Below are 15,933 nucleotides of genomic sequence, written 5' to 3'. Positions count from 1 at the left end.
AATAATTTAGCAAGAAATATGCGCGTATCGGTATAAGGAATTCATTGCTAACAATAAATTATCTTTTACTTTACGTTTATTTTAATATTTTTTTTTTTCAAAATATTAATTAATAGTATAAGTTTTTGCACAAAAGCACAGAATTATTTTTTCATAGAGAATTTTATCTATTTTTACCTACCACTATTTATCCAAAAATATTATTTTATCTATTTGTAAAAAAAGATTAATTTTACCAATTTTGATTTTTTCCTATTGACATTTGTAATTGACTTATAATTTCTATAGAGGAAATATATTTCAAAATCTCCTTGATACAAGTGTTTATCAAAGTGTCGTTATCGTCGCTGGAAACGCGATTCCTCGAGTCTGTTGTATCCGTAAAAACACTCATCTCGAGCAATTCGATTTATTGCTGGGATCATAAAGATACCATGTGTTACGTCGACACCGAAGAAACACGCTCCGGGCAAAGAGAAAGAGAATGGCGGTCAAAGGAATGCTTGGATGGGAAGGAGGCAAGATCAACGGAGAAAGGAGTCATCAAATTCATTAGATCCACTCTCATGGGCGAACATTAACGAACTCAAACGTATGCTCAGCAGGCCATGCCATTCTAGTGGACAGCAGAATCATCCGGTCGATTATGAGATAATCCTGCTCCAAAAAAATAAAGAGTAGGACATGGAAAGAGAAAAGGAAAAAGACAGAGAGAACAGGAAGGGTAGCAAGAAAGGGGGTGGAGAAAGAAAGATTGAGAGAGGGAGTTTAAAGAGAGAAAAATAAAAAATAATGTCTGCGTCTTTCGAAACGATCATCAGGTATATCGAAAAAGAACTGTAATGTGTGTGAAAAGAAGGATACGTGTATAGAGAATCCGAAAATTTAAAAGGAAAACTAATTAAAAAAAAATTGAAAGGCGACTGCGGGGAAGCGAAAAGAACTCACTTTCATTCATGAAATTCTTTATTTCGATAAAATCTTTGAAAAATCGGTTTCTACAAGATGGGAAACAATGTTAAATATTTCCCACGACTCGTAGGTGGTCGGTGCATTGTGGACTTTTGCATTACACAGCGTATCGCGCGATGAATTCACACGAAAGAAAGTGTCATTATAAGCATCGCCGCGTTCGATCCTTGCATTTGTGATAAAGATCTTAATTACGCTGTTTTGTCAAACGAGATTTCAAATGTCATCGTTTTAATTTCTTCGGTAATATTGATTCATCATGAAAGTCGTTTTCGTAATACTTAGTATTTAGCGTTAAACTAATTAATACAAATCAGAGAAGATCATTGCAGATTACAATACACAGTTAAAAAGTAGATTTCATAAAGTAATTGGCAAATTTTAATCCGGCATTTAATCTGGCATCACAAAGATATTTTAAAGTTATTTAATATTGCATTGCATTTTGACGGCATGACATTCGTGACAGCAAACAAAATTTAATTGTTTTTTAATAATTAAACTTGAAAATATAACAATATTAAATTTTTATAACCTTTATAAATATCGATTTATATGAATTCAAAATTTTTACGAGTTTAATAATATTATATAAAAATTTGTTTATATGCAAAAATTTATTATAAAAATAAATAAATAAGTTTGAATATCTGACTAAATCTCGTTTAACTATATAAACTCATCGAGAATCTATCACGGAACAGAAAAATCAAACATTAGAAACGGTGATATGATAGATCCGCAATAACGATAAAACATCGATTACTTCCTGACTAGGCGAAGACGTGGTAGCGTGAGAAAAGGTCAAGTATTGTACCTGAAACGAATCGTAGATTGATCCAATCTGCGTATAATTCGCCACCGATGTATCCACGAGCCGCCAATATGAGGCACGTAACGATCCTTAATCGATTCGCGGATCAACACGCGATAATAATCAACTGCCTCTTGCAGCTGCGGAGTTTCTACTCTCTGACATTTTAGCTTATACGTGAAATCACTTTGAAATGTTATGCTACCGTACGTTCTATTCAGAAATTTCTAATCATCGACATATTGATGTATATTATCTATCATTTCGATGTAACGTGCTTGAATTATGCATTGCTTCATCTAACGCTACATCTTTGCTATGATTGCGAAATCATTTATAAAGTCTGGACACATGTGATTATCTTTATTAGTATAAAAATCATGTAGTCGATAATTTATTTTTATTTCCAAATTCCAAGAAGAAAATAATAAATATACATATTTCAGCACAACTAAACTATATCAATCGTCAATTAATATAAATCAAAAAAATAAATTGTTGATTATATAATTTTTATATTTTTATAATAAAGACAACTATATATTTACATCATAATTGATTTTATAAAAAAAAAGAAAACTATAAGCTGTCACATGAACAAAAATAGATGATAAAATGGATAAATTTCATATGATTTATAATTTTCATTTACATTATTATATTATTATTTATATCATTTAAAATTGCACATCATTGTTTTGATTGATATCATATAAAAAAAAAACAGCAATTATCGCGCAATTATAGAGAATATCATTATCGTACGACGATCATCTTTATCGTTACTAGTTAAACCTGTTTTTCCGTTATATTGATTAGGTAATCGCGGTGATCGCGCGATTTGAAATATTACATAATATAATCTATCGCTAAAGTACGCTAATCATCTTATTAAAAAGGTGCAATTACTTATTTATCACCGATATTGCCCCATCATCGCGCCTATTGGCTTTACGACAATCTCGCGACGTTACGGTCATACTTAAAAAGCCGGTACAATAAATATAGCCGGCAGCTAATAACCGCCGGTTGATTATGTGCACAAATTCGCATATTGGATCCGCCATCCGTATAAGCGTAACGAAGGCGACTTGGGCGGCGGTGGAAATCGAGAACGAACCCTGTCCCATACAAATGAGTATTTATGAACCCGTCGCGGCTCTATATTATACCTCATTTTGCTGTAGAATCGATTAGCTCTAATAATGACATATAAACAAAACGTTAATAAACGTCAATCTCCGGCTCTTTTCGCGTGAGCGAGAAAGAAAGGCAATAGGAAAGAGAGGGTGTTGTTTGTGGTACTTGTTTGAGGTATCTTCTTTTATATATATATATATATATATATATATATATATATATACATATATGTGTGTGTGAACCTCAATTGAGACATCGATCGATAGTCATTATTGTATTTTTAAAATTATTTAAATATATCTTTAGACGAAATTTTACGAATATAAAGCAATCTGTACGAAAGAATCTAGTCCCAAAATTGAAGGATATAATACAATTTTAATTTTAATATAATTTTAGTTTTACAAATGTAATTTTTATAAATTTTTGCAAAAAAATTATAAATTACTACTAAACGATATTTTTGATTTTTAAGAATTTTGTGCAATAACAACAAACAACAAATTTCTATCGTGATGCATAAAAAATCATTTTCGACAAACTCGATATCAATAAAATTGGTTACTCTCACTGTTACTCTGTGATTATAAACAAAAAGACATTGACGTTAAATTTAAACCAGTCGAAAGACAGATTGATACAAGAGAAATACGAGAAGACAAATTAATTCACGAGTATATCCAATAGCTTTAAATAGAGACATATTAATAGAAGCATACACGTCAAGATATCGATTACTGTCGCAATCTACGAGCTCTTAAATAAATAATTAAAGAACGCGCGAAAGATAATCTCTGCGACTGCGATCATCGTTTACAAGTTTTGTAAACGTGAAGGCGTCACAATGATATAGAAGCGTTTTATGATCAAAATGATTTAAGAGAAAGTTAGAATATACAACAGAGTGTGCGACAGAATATACTGTTTAAAGTATACAGTACAAACTTTGTTTTAACTTTTATCACAAATTAAATACAATAAAAGCATTAATAAATTGATTTTAATACTTAAAATTTAGATTAAAATAATTAATTAATATAAAAAAAATTTAAATCTATCTAAAGCTAATTTGATTAAGAAATTAATATATAATAACCTATTTTGTAATAATAATATCACTTTAATTTTAACAAGAATACAATTAATATCAATATTTTTTTATTTGCCAAATCCTATGTTAACAAAAAAAAAAATTTTTCTAATGTTCTTATATCTAACATCATATCGTGTGAATTTTATTAAAAAGAACACTAAATTATTATATATATATATATATATATATATATATATATATAATCGCAGTAAATAAAAAACACAACTTACGTAGAATCTATGTAAAGATCTCTGAAAATACAATCTCACGACAATTGATCTGCCGGGATCGACAGATCGAGACGATTCCCTCGGGCGCAGCCGAAGGCTCGTTCAACGATCGAGGAATCGTAGATCGCGATCGACATCCAGCGAGATTCACAAAGAAACGCGTTTACCTCAAGAGCGCACACGTGATTGCACGGGTGGTCTCTCCTCGATCGAGATCTGCGCTTTAAAATCGTTGGAAGCTTAAAGTACGATCTGATACGTTCTGATACTTTGTAATGAACTTCTTTGCCACGTATCGCTCGCCATCAATTTTTATCACCGCGCCGATATGACAGTAATGTTATGAGAGACGAGATATTCGATTGACTTGTAAACAAAAATAGAGAGAGAGAGAGAGATTGTAATATTTACTATGTTTAAATATTACTTTTCATTATATATTGATAAAAATTTAATTTGCTCATATTAATACTGATATTTATGTGCTCTAAAGATACAAAATTATCATAAAGTCGTTATTTATTGTACTGTCGAAACAGAGATCATCGCGGATCACATTGAGAGACCCACCGCGCAGCCGCGCAGGAAGTCTCGTCGATCTTTTCGTGGCACTCAATCGGGAGAGAAGGGAGTGAGGGGGGAGATCGGAGATCGGCTCTCACCGATCATTGCCATCGAGAGATGTCTGAATAATAGAGCCGCATCATCGTATTTAATAATCGTACAATGGAAGACGTGACGCGATAAGATCGCGATCGTTTCGGTGGACGGACGAGCGCTCGATAAGCTGGCCGCTCATAATAACGCAATTAACACTTCTTTATTCGATTAATTTTCGTCTCGCTCGTCTCGGTGAATCGTCGCAAATCGCAGCAACAACACACGAAGAAAAAAATGACTTTGCGATGCGATCTTGCAATATGCCTATTTATAACGGACCTTAAGATATAATTCAAACAAAAAACAAATTTCTTTTTCAAAAAAAAAAAAAAATACATTTCTCTCTTCTATGTGATATTTTTTACATTTTTCAATTTTGCCACATAAATTGTGTTTCTTAATCTACGCAATTAATAATTAAGTGTTCTTATTTAATAAGATTTGCAAAATATAATATATGTGAACTAAAAAAAATTTTATAAAACTTTTTCACTCACGTAATTTCAGTTAACTAAAAACTTTTTCGTTAAACATAAAATTTCACAAATGAAGAAATTATAACTAATGTATCCCTGTCGAAATTATCATATTATTATCATCAAGTAGATTATTAAATTTCTGATAAATAAGCTTTGTGAATAGATTTTATAATTTTTTAAATCAAAATTTAAATATTAAAATCAAACTAATAATAATTTTATCTTATTCAATTGTAACGTGTTTTAATAAAATAAACGCAATTAAAACATTCCAATCATAAAAATATGCAGCATTTATATTATTCATATTTTTAAATTGAAACAAAATGATCGATGTTATATTTCAAAATACTATTTAATCAATTTTTTAATTTTACTTGCATAATGTTAAAATGATTTCTCGCGCCGTACAAATGCTCCGAAAGATCAATGTGAAAAGGGAAGAGAAAGTAGCACGGTTACGCGACGGTGCACCGACAAACATACTAAGTTCTCGATAAGGATTATATATGCGCAGTGTGCTCAAAATATTGTCGTCGCGAAAAATTAAGAGGAAACGTGCCAATAAAAGGAGCACGACCGACAAACATGCTCGTATCGTGGCTTATCGGACCGCGAACGGCTGCAAATCCTGTCAGGGACTGAGTGTCTCCTGTCAAATGGAACATAAAGTACTTATATTATATTAGCTAATATATTTCTCTCCGTAATTCCCGAACACCCTAAAGTGCCTGATACACTGACGAGGCTTGGCCCCAGTTGATTACGATCGTTTACGAGCGCTAAATCATCTCTTCTCCTTTTTCTCTTTATTTGCGAAATGTCATGATACCCCTAATCGCTGAAACCGGTAGTAAAACGCGATCGTTACTAGTCGCGACAAAGAAACCGCCACCTTTGAGAACAAACGAGCTAATAAAACCGCTTTACCGAGTCCCTTCCGTTTCGCCTGAAACCGCGCATCGCTACGCGTGTTTCTCTCATCGTACACTTAAAATTCCAGAAAAGTATGGAGAACCGATTTCAGATACGCAATGGAAGAATACGACCGATAATGTATACTATCGTGACGTTTAATATTTCGCGCAAATTTTTCGGACGACCAAATATGAGAAGCTTTATCTCCCCGAATTTACATGAACTTTTTTATTAATACATTAAACGCTATCACGTTTTTCGGTTAATATAATTTTTCATTATGTTATATTAAAAAATTTATTAAACGATAATATATTATATATAATAAACGAAGAGCATATTCATGCTGTCTTTAATTCTTTTAAAATTACTCATATTTTTCTACGATCGTTCCTCCGTCTTTTGTTGTCGAAATACGCTTAGAAATATATCGGAAATGTATCAGTTAAATCTTTTCTCATTTTTTACAACAAAAAAAAAAAAAATATAATCCTTCCTTTTTAAGAATTTGTTTCACAATAATGCGGATCTTTTTCTTTCGTGTATAAAATCATGGTCACAGCAGGAAACTAAACTTTCTGTCTCGGTAATAGGAGACGGATTGGCAAAAGTGGATTAACGATCGATACCTTCTAGGCGCCAGTTTTATTATAAGAGAAATCCAACTGTCGTATTAACACATCTTAGCACGTTTCAATTGTACCTTTTACAATAGCATAAATTTCACAATATCTGTTATCCCATTGGCTCTTAGACCCATCATCGGATATCTCATATATACAATGACATAAGCGTCAATACTTCTGTTTTTCTTTCTTATTCCCACTTCTATTTGCTCGCATAGTTAGAGGCTATATCTAAAACTTGACGTGACGTAGACAAACGCATCTCACGAGCATCCTCGGCGTGGGTGTCGAGATTCTAATCGGACTTGGCTGCAAGTAGAACAACGGCGATTAGGCTTCTCCGGGGCATACTTTCTCGACTAGCTCTAATCTCTCTTTCTCGTAGGTGGCTCCGGCAGAGATAATCATCTCTAGTCATAAGAGTCGCTCAGAAAGGACACTTTATCAACTTCAACCCTTCATATGATTTAAATCGCGCGACGATCTTTCGTTCTCGCATTTGCTATGCCGGACACGCGATAAAATAAAAAAAAAATAAATAAAAAAATAAATTCGATGTTTTTCACAGTTTCAGATAATTAAACATAAACGATATGAATGTAATTAATGTGAAATAGCATTTATATATGTATGTGTATGTGTGTGTTATTGTCTAACTTTCAATTTAAAATAATCTAAACTTTGTTATTTATTATTATTAATTAAATATATTTTTTTAAACATTTTTTATATGTACTATATAGATAAATAAAAATTAAGCACACGACAAATTTTAGAATATAAAATAAATTAAAAATATTAATAATTTTTATTGCATGGTAGGTATAAGTATTATGCTAAATATATTATTCAAGGAAACTTTACGCGCAAAAACAAAATATACGCAAAAAATCTCAGGAATCCGTCGGAAATCGGGTGGAAAAACTACAACTCGACGTTTCACACGAAAGTGGGTGAAACATTGCTTCGGGACACAAGATTACAGGGTGCAAAATGTCGGGCAACGATTGAAAAAACGTTTCGAGGTAGCGAAGGGAGAATAGGGATTCACAAACGAGAAAGAAGGATATAACGGTCAAAGCACGAATCCCCCCCCTCCCCTCCCCCCCCGATACGCATAACAATATAGCTATCGGCGAGTGCGAGATCCGACAGCTTCGGAGGTGGCAATGAGCCCGGGTCCCGCCTGCCGCCACACCCACACGCATATATCTTATTTTCCCTTTTTATTTATTCGGATTGCCGTTGGTCGAGGACCACTCTTCGAATCCCCATAGCTCGGTTGCCATAATAGGCAAGCATGGTGGCCCGCCGCCCGCAATGGCCCGCCGGCCTTCCTTCTCGCTCGCGGGCTACTATTCTTCATCTGCGGATGCATGGTGTGCGTCCCGTTCGCGCGCTCGCCATCGACGAAAATGCTTTCAGAAATGCAATGATGCGCTCGTTTGATAGCCGCGTTAAATCGTGTTACGATTGATCGTGTCGACGATTGATACTTTAACCGTAAATGAAAAACAAAAAAATAGTACAATATTATATGATTTTTGAAATAAATTTGCCAACCATCAACTTTTTCATTTAAATATGCAATATTTTTATACAATCGAAAAAAATTTTCACAAAGGTGACTATATATATTTGCCGTTGCAAAAGACAAATGAACCGAGATAAAAATAAAGAAAAAATATTGAAATTATTTCAAAAATATTTATAATGAATTGTTATTGATAATTTCTCTAGATAAAATATAATAAAATATTATTATATTTTATTATATTTTATCTAGAGAAATTATCAATAACAATTCATTATAAATATTTTCGAAATAATTTCAATATTTTTTCTTTATTTTTATCTCGGTCATTTGTCTTTTGCAACGGCAAATATATATAGTCATCTTTGTGAAAATTTTTCAAGAGAAACCTTTTATTACAAAATAGGATTAGTTTAATGTTTCATCCAAAATTACCACAAAAAAAAAGATGTATTTTGTAGTTTTGTATATATTGTGTACATTTTTGTTTCTCAACGACCGGATCTACAATAGATGTGGTAAGTCTCAAGTCGTAAAGAAATTATCAATAACAATTCATTATACATATATTTCGAAAACAGAACCTCAGAATTTCTTTGTCTGAAGATTCAAGTTTATTTGTTTAACCGTTAAATCTCTGTTATCTCTTAAATCCTTAACTGCTTAACCAGTAAAAATAGATCTCCTTTTCCCGTGCATTTCTTTCGTGTAATTTTTTACAGCTTATTGTCGGATAAGAGCTAATCCATTTATGGCACGACCCTACTCTTCATGCGATGATTTACTCGAGTTGTAAACCGATCATCCGGTGATCGATACGAGAAGAAAAGAGCACGAACACGATATCGAGGTACATCGGTATATTCGCCGCGCCTTCTCTTTCTCCCTCTTGTGAAAAGGAAACACGGGTACACACGCGTGCACGCACACGGCACAATGCCGTGCAACAAAGAGAAACTCACAGCAGAGAAATCATCCTTGAAAGATTCTTTCAACTGTTTAAGTCGTTACAGCGAAGATTGGTAGAAAGGATTTCTCGCGTATCGAAGCGTTCATTGTGCGTGTTGCATCCCGAAGAAGAAAAAAAAAAAAAGACATCGAGACCGGAGACGCTGCGAAGAGACTTTGTTCTTGTTTCCTTTCTTAAGTACTGTGTTTTCTCGGCTGTGATTTTTCCCGATTTTTCTATAAACGCGCGTACACGCGTGAATGCATCCGAGGGGTAGCAGGACGAACGCGAGTCCTTCCGTCCAGGAGCTAGGAGGGTGCTCCCCTTACGAGCGTAAAACGTAAATGGGCGGAATCTCTATGATCCTCGAAAGCAGATTATTGGGGCTACTTTAACGAGCGGATCGACGCACGCTCGGACGCACTTCAACAAGTGCCTTTTAACGGAAAAACGACGGCGATGATACGTACGGCGTATCCGGCCGGTCGATCCTGCGATCGAGCGTTATACATTGCAATGGATACCTTTCCCCGATCGCCGCTGTTCATACCACAGCGATGCGCAGCGCAAAATTATAATGTGTACCTGAGCTACCGTACTTCCTCCCGGCTAAAGAAAGCTTTCATCTCCTTAACGAATTTAAAGTCGATATTCTATCAATGAAAATTTGACAAGTAATATTATTAGAAAGAAAAAGTTTCTTGCTACAACAATATTAAAAAATACTAGACATTTCTCCAATTAAATTTCAATGATTAAAGCAGTGATATAATATGATATAAAATATAAAATGTATATCAAGTCATTAGAAATTATGCACAATAATTAATAAAAATTTTTTTAATGATATTAAATAAATAAACAAGTGTTTATACGACCAAACTGGCAATTTATTGTTTGATTATATATATCACGACGTTTCGACCATATGGTTTGTCTTATCAGTGAAAGTTATGATTAAAAGTAGAAAGAGAAAATCGAAATCAACTGTTGATCTCAGTATTCCAAACATAGTGGTTGACACAATGTCAGTTTGACATTTCGATTTTTCTCTTTCTACTTTTTAATTATAACTTTCACTTGATAAGGACCAAAACCATATGGTCGAAACGTCGTGATATATATAATCAAACAATAAATTGCCAGTTTGGTCGTATAAACACTTGTTTATTAATTTATTTACTGGCGACATTTTTAAAATTAAACATAATATATTAAATAAAGCTGTTTCTTTGATGTTTTGCTTGGTTTTATAATATAAAAATATAAATCACTTTAAAAAATAAGTTATCGTTATTATTATAGAGCGATATCATGGGATGAGACTTTCGCGTGCGCCCAGCGGCCTCCTCACACAGGAGATCTGTACTCTTTTATTCCTTTCCGGAACATTCATAATGTTAAGCGATCCTTTCAGCAACTCGCTCCTGGCTTGCTCGCGTTGAAGCAATCAACAATCGGGGTAACCGTGATACATTGAAGGATGGGGGCGTGACACGACAAACATCTGCGTAATTTTCTTCATTCATTCCTTCTTCCGGGGTAGATATTGCATTTATTTAGACCTCTATTAGTCGACATAATAGTTCATTTATGCGTCTCGCGACTACAATTTCATCGAGTCCTATAATATAATTGTCAAAGAACTCAGCGCTAAATTTTTCAAGACGAAAGCAAAAACATTAAAGGATTAAGTTTTAGAATTTTTGCACATCGCTCAGAGAGATTCTCCTCTTTTCTTTCTACATGACGTAAATACGTCATAAAAAGGTTATTCACGCAATTTGTTTATTATGTAAAATATTTTAACTCTAAAATTAATTATTTAAAATTAAAAAATACAATATAATTATGTTAAGATAAGAAGAATTAAACGCACATTATTCGAAAATACTTGCAAATCAGCTGATTTTTTCCTGCATTTTTTTCATTTTTTTACTTATAATTTTTAATTTTTAAAAATCTTTGCGTATATATTCTCCATAGATTTTCTTTACGCATATGTAATAAAAATTGTTGTAAAGGATTATCTTGTTCAAACTTGTTTACGACTGTATAATAGACTTAAATGACCATAACTCGACCTTTTCACATCGTTGGTTGTTTGTACCGCTGTGATAGTCACTGTAGAAAATTCTAACAGTATGAATAAGCGTTTTTTTCTCAAGCGACATCGGAATTTTGAACTCATGGAAAAATCATTTAGCGATGCACTAGACAATGCATTAGACAATGCAAGACTTTAAAAAAAGTTTGAAAAAAAAAACACAGAATTAAAGAGAAAATAAAATATTAAAAAAATTTGGACTGAGAAATTAGTGATATTCGATAAATTTAAAAAAAATTAAATTTATCGAATATCACTAATTAAATTAAATTAAAAAAAAAATGAATCTTACAATTTACATTTATAGACAGATTGATTTATTTGCCTATTTGATGGCTGCATTGAAAGAGAATATATGTAAAAAAACAAAGAATTTCTCTAGTATACTTTTACGATCATTAAATGTATCGTCAATAATATGTTAACTAGCCTGGATTATGTTTAGCAACTCATTCAGCATCGCGAACATTCTTAGCTCGCTAACGACGAAATCATGTCGAGCATTCGCTGGGAGAAACGTCAGCGTACCGTCTCTCCTTGACAAGACATAGGTACCTCCTGTACACATACACGAGTAATAACGATGGAGAAATTTATTACGCCGCGAGTTTTAAACTATTCGTGCAGATTATTGTAAATTATCTTATCTATCTCGCTCTTCTTATCCTTTAAACACGTCGTCATTCTTGTCAGCCCACACGCAATAGGTGAAAGTCTATAATTACGTATAGCTACTCACCCCACGCGAATAAGCGAATTTTAATATCGTCCGTGAAAAATCGAGTATCCTTAACGCAGGTAGATAGAAGGCCTATTATCATTATTATAAAGTAAAGTGTATCGCGGATCGACTGTGTTCATCCTCGTCGTCGGCTTTTCCCTTGCCCCTACCCATCCCTCGAAACTACAAAAGTTCGTCCCTCTACCGGTATGCATATTATTAAAACATTCCAGAATGCTCCCCATGCTCGACATGCCCTGCAGGGACGCCGGTGGGTTCATAACTTCTAGCGTATCCATGGCGAGCAAATCTCTCAAATTGTTAGCCATTGTCTCTCTTTTTCGGGCTTCATATCATCTTTCGCAGTAAATATTCCAAGAAAAAAGACATTTCTCATAGCTTTCTTTTACGATTCCATATTTTTTATGCTTGACTATTTCTATGTTTCGATTATACTATGCATTTTTTAATATTATATTAATTTATATTAAAGAAGATATAAATGAATTTTATAGAAAATTTAAGCGGACATCCCATAAAAATTATCTCTTTCTAAAATTTCTAAATATCATCTTTATAATAAAAATATTTAAATATTTTTATAATAAAAAAATATCAAAATATGCACACATGTACAGAAATTGAAGCCTCTTCTCTTGAATTCTTTTCGATACAACAAATTTTCTCTGAACATGCGGTACATAAAAGAGCATCTTGTATAGAGCTTTCGTTACGAAATATTCATCCTTTATATACAGGATAAGCATTCTGTAAAAATCGAAATAAACGGTTTTTTGCCCTTGACTTTTGTTGCAGGATATTACGTGAAGAGACGATAGCGAGTCTCTATTATCGTTTCTTCATTGCCTTCCTGTAGTTAGCTTCTTGCTAACGGGCGGATGTCTCAATTAAGATCGAAGCCGATCGACTGCAATTACCGACGATTTTCACACCGCCATTCTATCGCGTCTCCCTTTCTTGCGATCTCTTGCTTTCTCTTCCCTTTAAAGACATAGTAATGGCAACTTTGCGAAAATAAAACTACGCTTTGCACGCGCATCAATCAATTATTGCGCTATAATGTATGCAGTTTCATTCAAAAGAACTTATTACATACATTATTAAATGCGTTGCGACTGAATATGACTGAAATAATTTCTGCGTTTATTCGAAAAAATTATCATGAAAATATAATAAATTATAATTATATATTCTACATATCATTAAGAAATTTGTAAATAAATTGTTTATAGTTAAAAAGGTGTGAAAATATTAATACCGTTATTTAAAATTTCAGATCGTGAGAAACATTCGCTCGTATCCAAGATAAGCTAAAACATATGCGTTTAAAGTAGGAGAGTGTGTGGACACGGTAGGATACCTCTCTCATTGCGCATCGTTCGAGAAAACGATCATTAGCATTGAATCGTGCAATAAATTACGGCCGTGATATGGCAATCGCAAGCCCTAAAGTAATCTCTCTCTCCTTTACCGTGGCATAAATCACCCCCTCGGTAATGCGTCGCAATAACGCATGGACGCGAGTATGCGAATATTTACGAGAATATTTAATTAACCGAGACGATTTCTTGCTTGGCCGAAACGTCGGATCGCGAAAGGATCTTGCGAGAGGATCGTGCCGCAGAAATCGGTAATGTGCACGACACCATCCTTTCTCTCTCTCTTATACATCGTCCTTCATGAAAGGATTTCGTACTCTTTTTTCCGAGCCGGCCAATTAGGTTGCCGAGCGACCGTGCATTGTACGGCGATAGGATGATCGAATGACCCGATTGTATCGGTGCTCGCGTGCCGGGATCATGGTCAGGACATTCGATAGCCCGATAAATAATGCACCCTGATAGAATGACAGAGGATGCACACTCTCAAGGAGTACGACAGAGAAAAGAAGACGGAGAGAAGGAGAAACGAAATCGGGCAAGCGCGAAAAAGCGTATTTGCAGAGCTTCCTCTGAAAGCACGAATGGTATTATCTATACAAGGTATCAAAACCGGCAATGAAACTGTTCCTCCGAATGAAATAAATGGAACATGATTGATACGCGAGGCAAAAGAAATCACGCGTTTATCAACATACGAGCTACTGATAAAATGATTTACTGCGATAAATCGCCGTTCAATTTACCTATAATTTCCGAGATAACGATATGCGCCATAAGATACGTTGTTCGTTAACTTCGGAACATACGATAATAATGTTGCGTTGATTTACGAATCATGACAGACATTGAGGTACTTGCACCAAAAATAACATTAACAATAAAAAGTCTAGTAAAGTACATTTTTTTCTGTCCTTAATCAATCAATGCTACAAATTAAAACAAACTAATGTTTTGATACTCGGTGATTAGGCAAATTTATTATAACATGTCAATGGAAGTTAATTAAAATTGTTAATAAAAATAAAGCTTTTTTATTATACAAATATGATAAAGTATAAAGTATAATTAATATTAATTTGATTCTTTTAGTTACTTCTTGTCAATAGAAATTGATTACACGCTTTTGTTTATCTGAATCGACGATCTTGTCAACCGTACACGATTGCCGGCGAATTGCGCACCTGCTTTTCGTCGGCACGTGGGCCCTAATTAAGCATAGGTCAAAGGTCGCGGGTGAGGGTGACCAAACGAGTCGCCGCGGATTCATCCATCCTCTACAAGGACGGCGTCGCTACCGATTATCGAGAGACCCCAACTGGCTGCGCTTTGTGTCAGGATGTCGTTTGATCTTCGACCACGTGGCGCAGTGGGGTGACTACACGCGCGGTATACGAGCCGGGGTCGTTGCGGCTAATTGCCAGTTCAGCGATCACGTCGATGAAATCTGCACTTGCATATCGCATCGACGAGAGATCGAAGGTAACCCGGAGGAAGGGGAGGGCAAGAGAGAGGGGGAGGGGAGGCGTAGATACAGAGAGTTCTCTTTCTCCCTCGCGATTCTCATGAACGCGGGGCACCGACCGAGATCTTCGTACGACGGATATTATATCGAATGCGCTGCTAATTGGCTGTGCAGAGAAAAACGATGAGATATAAACGCGTAGAGAGTCAATGTCGTAGATATTTCGATTCAGGTATTTCTCCACTATGTTTTTTATGCCTGACTATAAACGGTGAAAGGGACTATGCACGTGTACAAAGTAGAGAGATAAATATTTTTTAAAATATAAATACTATTTTTGTCAATCGCACATGTATTGAAATGGCCATCTGACGATTAAAAGCTTGCTCCAAAAAATAAATGCATCTCAATATCGCATTACATAATAAAAAAAAAAAAAAAATGGGAAGAGAAAGATCGTGGAGTTATACTCGCTTTACAATTTACCTGATAATTACTAATCACACCAAAAATTACAGCGAAAAATATTAAATATCTTTGAATAAGTACAAACGACGATCGTCGCCCCTTTATCACCTCATTAATAAAAGATTGATAAAATAATACCAATAACACCTTTTGCATCGCACCACAAACCACAGGATCCGGGGAAAAATTTTAAGAATAGAGGGGATGTGAGTAGGCGGTAGTTTGTATAAGGGAGGAAGATAAACCTCAATTATACCGATTGACTCCTCCAAGTGATGCTAGGTAGGGGAATTTCGCTCCTCCCACTTATCCTGTCATGTGATCTCGGACAACCTTCCTTCCTTCCTGTCTGTTTTC

The 15,933-nt window shown here is 34.4% G+C and overlaps 1 protein-coding gene across 2 annotated transcripts in view; it reads right to left on the bottom strand.

The window, feature by feature from the left end:
- Window positions 1–15,933, bottom strand: part of LOC126850030 (protein Wnt-6) — a 92,543-nt gene that overhangs the window by 46,467 nt on the left and 30,143 nt on the right. Inside the window, exon 1 of one of the 2 annotated variants that reach the window (XM_050592627.1) lies at window positions 4,250–4,422. The exons of the other annotated variant lie outside the window; for it this stretch is intronic. The gene's annotated coding sequence lies outside the window, so the exon portion shown is untranslated. Of the gene's footprint in view, window positions 1–4,249; window positions 4,423–15,933 lie in introns of those variants that run through there. 2 annotated transcript variants of the gene reach the window in all.

The sequence above is a fragment of the Cataglyphis hispanica genome, chromosome 5 (genome assembly GCF_021464435.1).
Source record: "Cataglyphis hispanica isolate Lineage 1 chromosome 5, ULB_Chis1_1.0, whole genome shotgun sequence".
Taxonomy (NCBI): domain Eukaryota; kingdom Metazoa; phylum Arthropoda; class Insecta; order Hymenoptera; family Formicidae; genus Cataglyphis; species Cataglyphis hispanica.
Note: the sequence above shows the minus strand (reverse complement) of the source record. Positions and strands in the feature narration are given on the sequence as shown.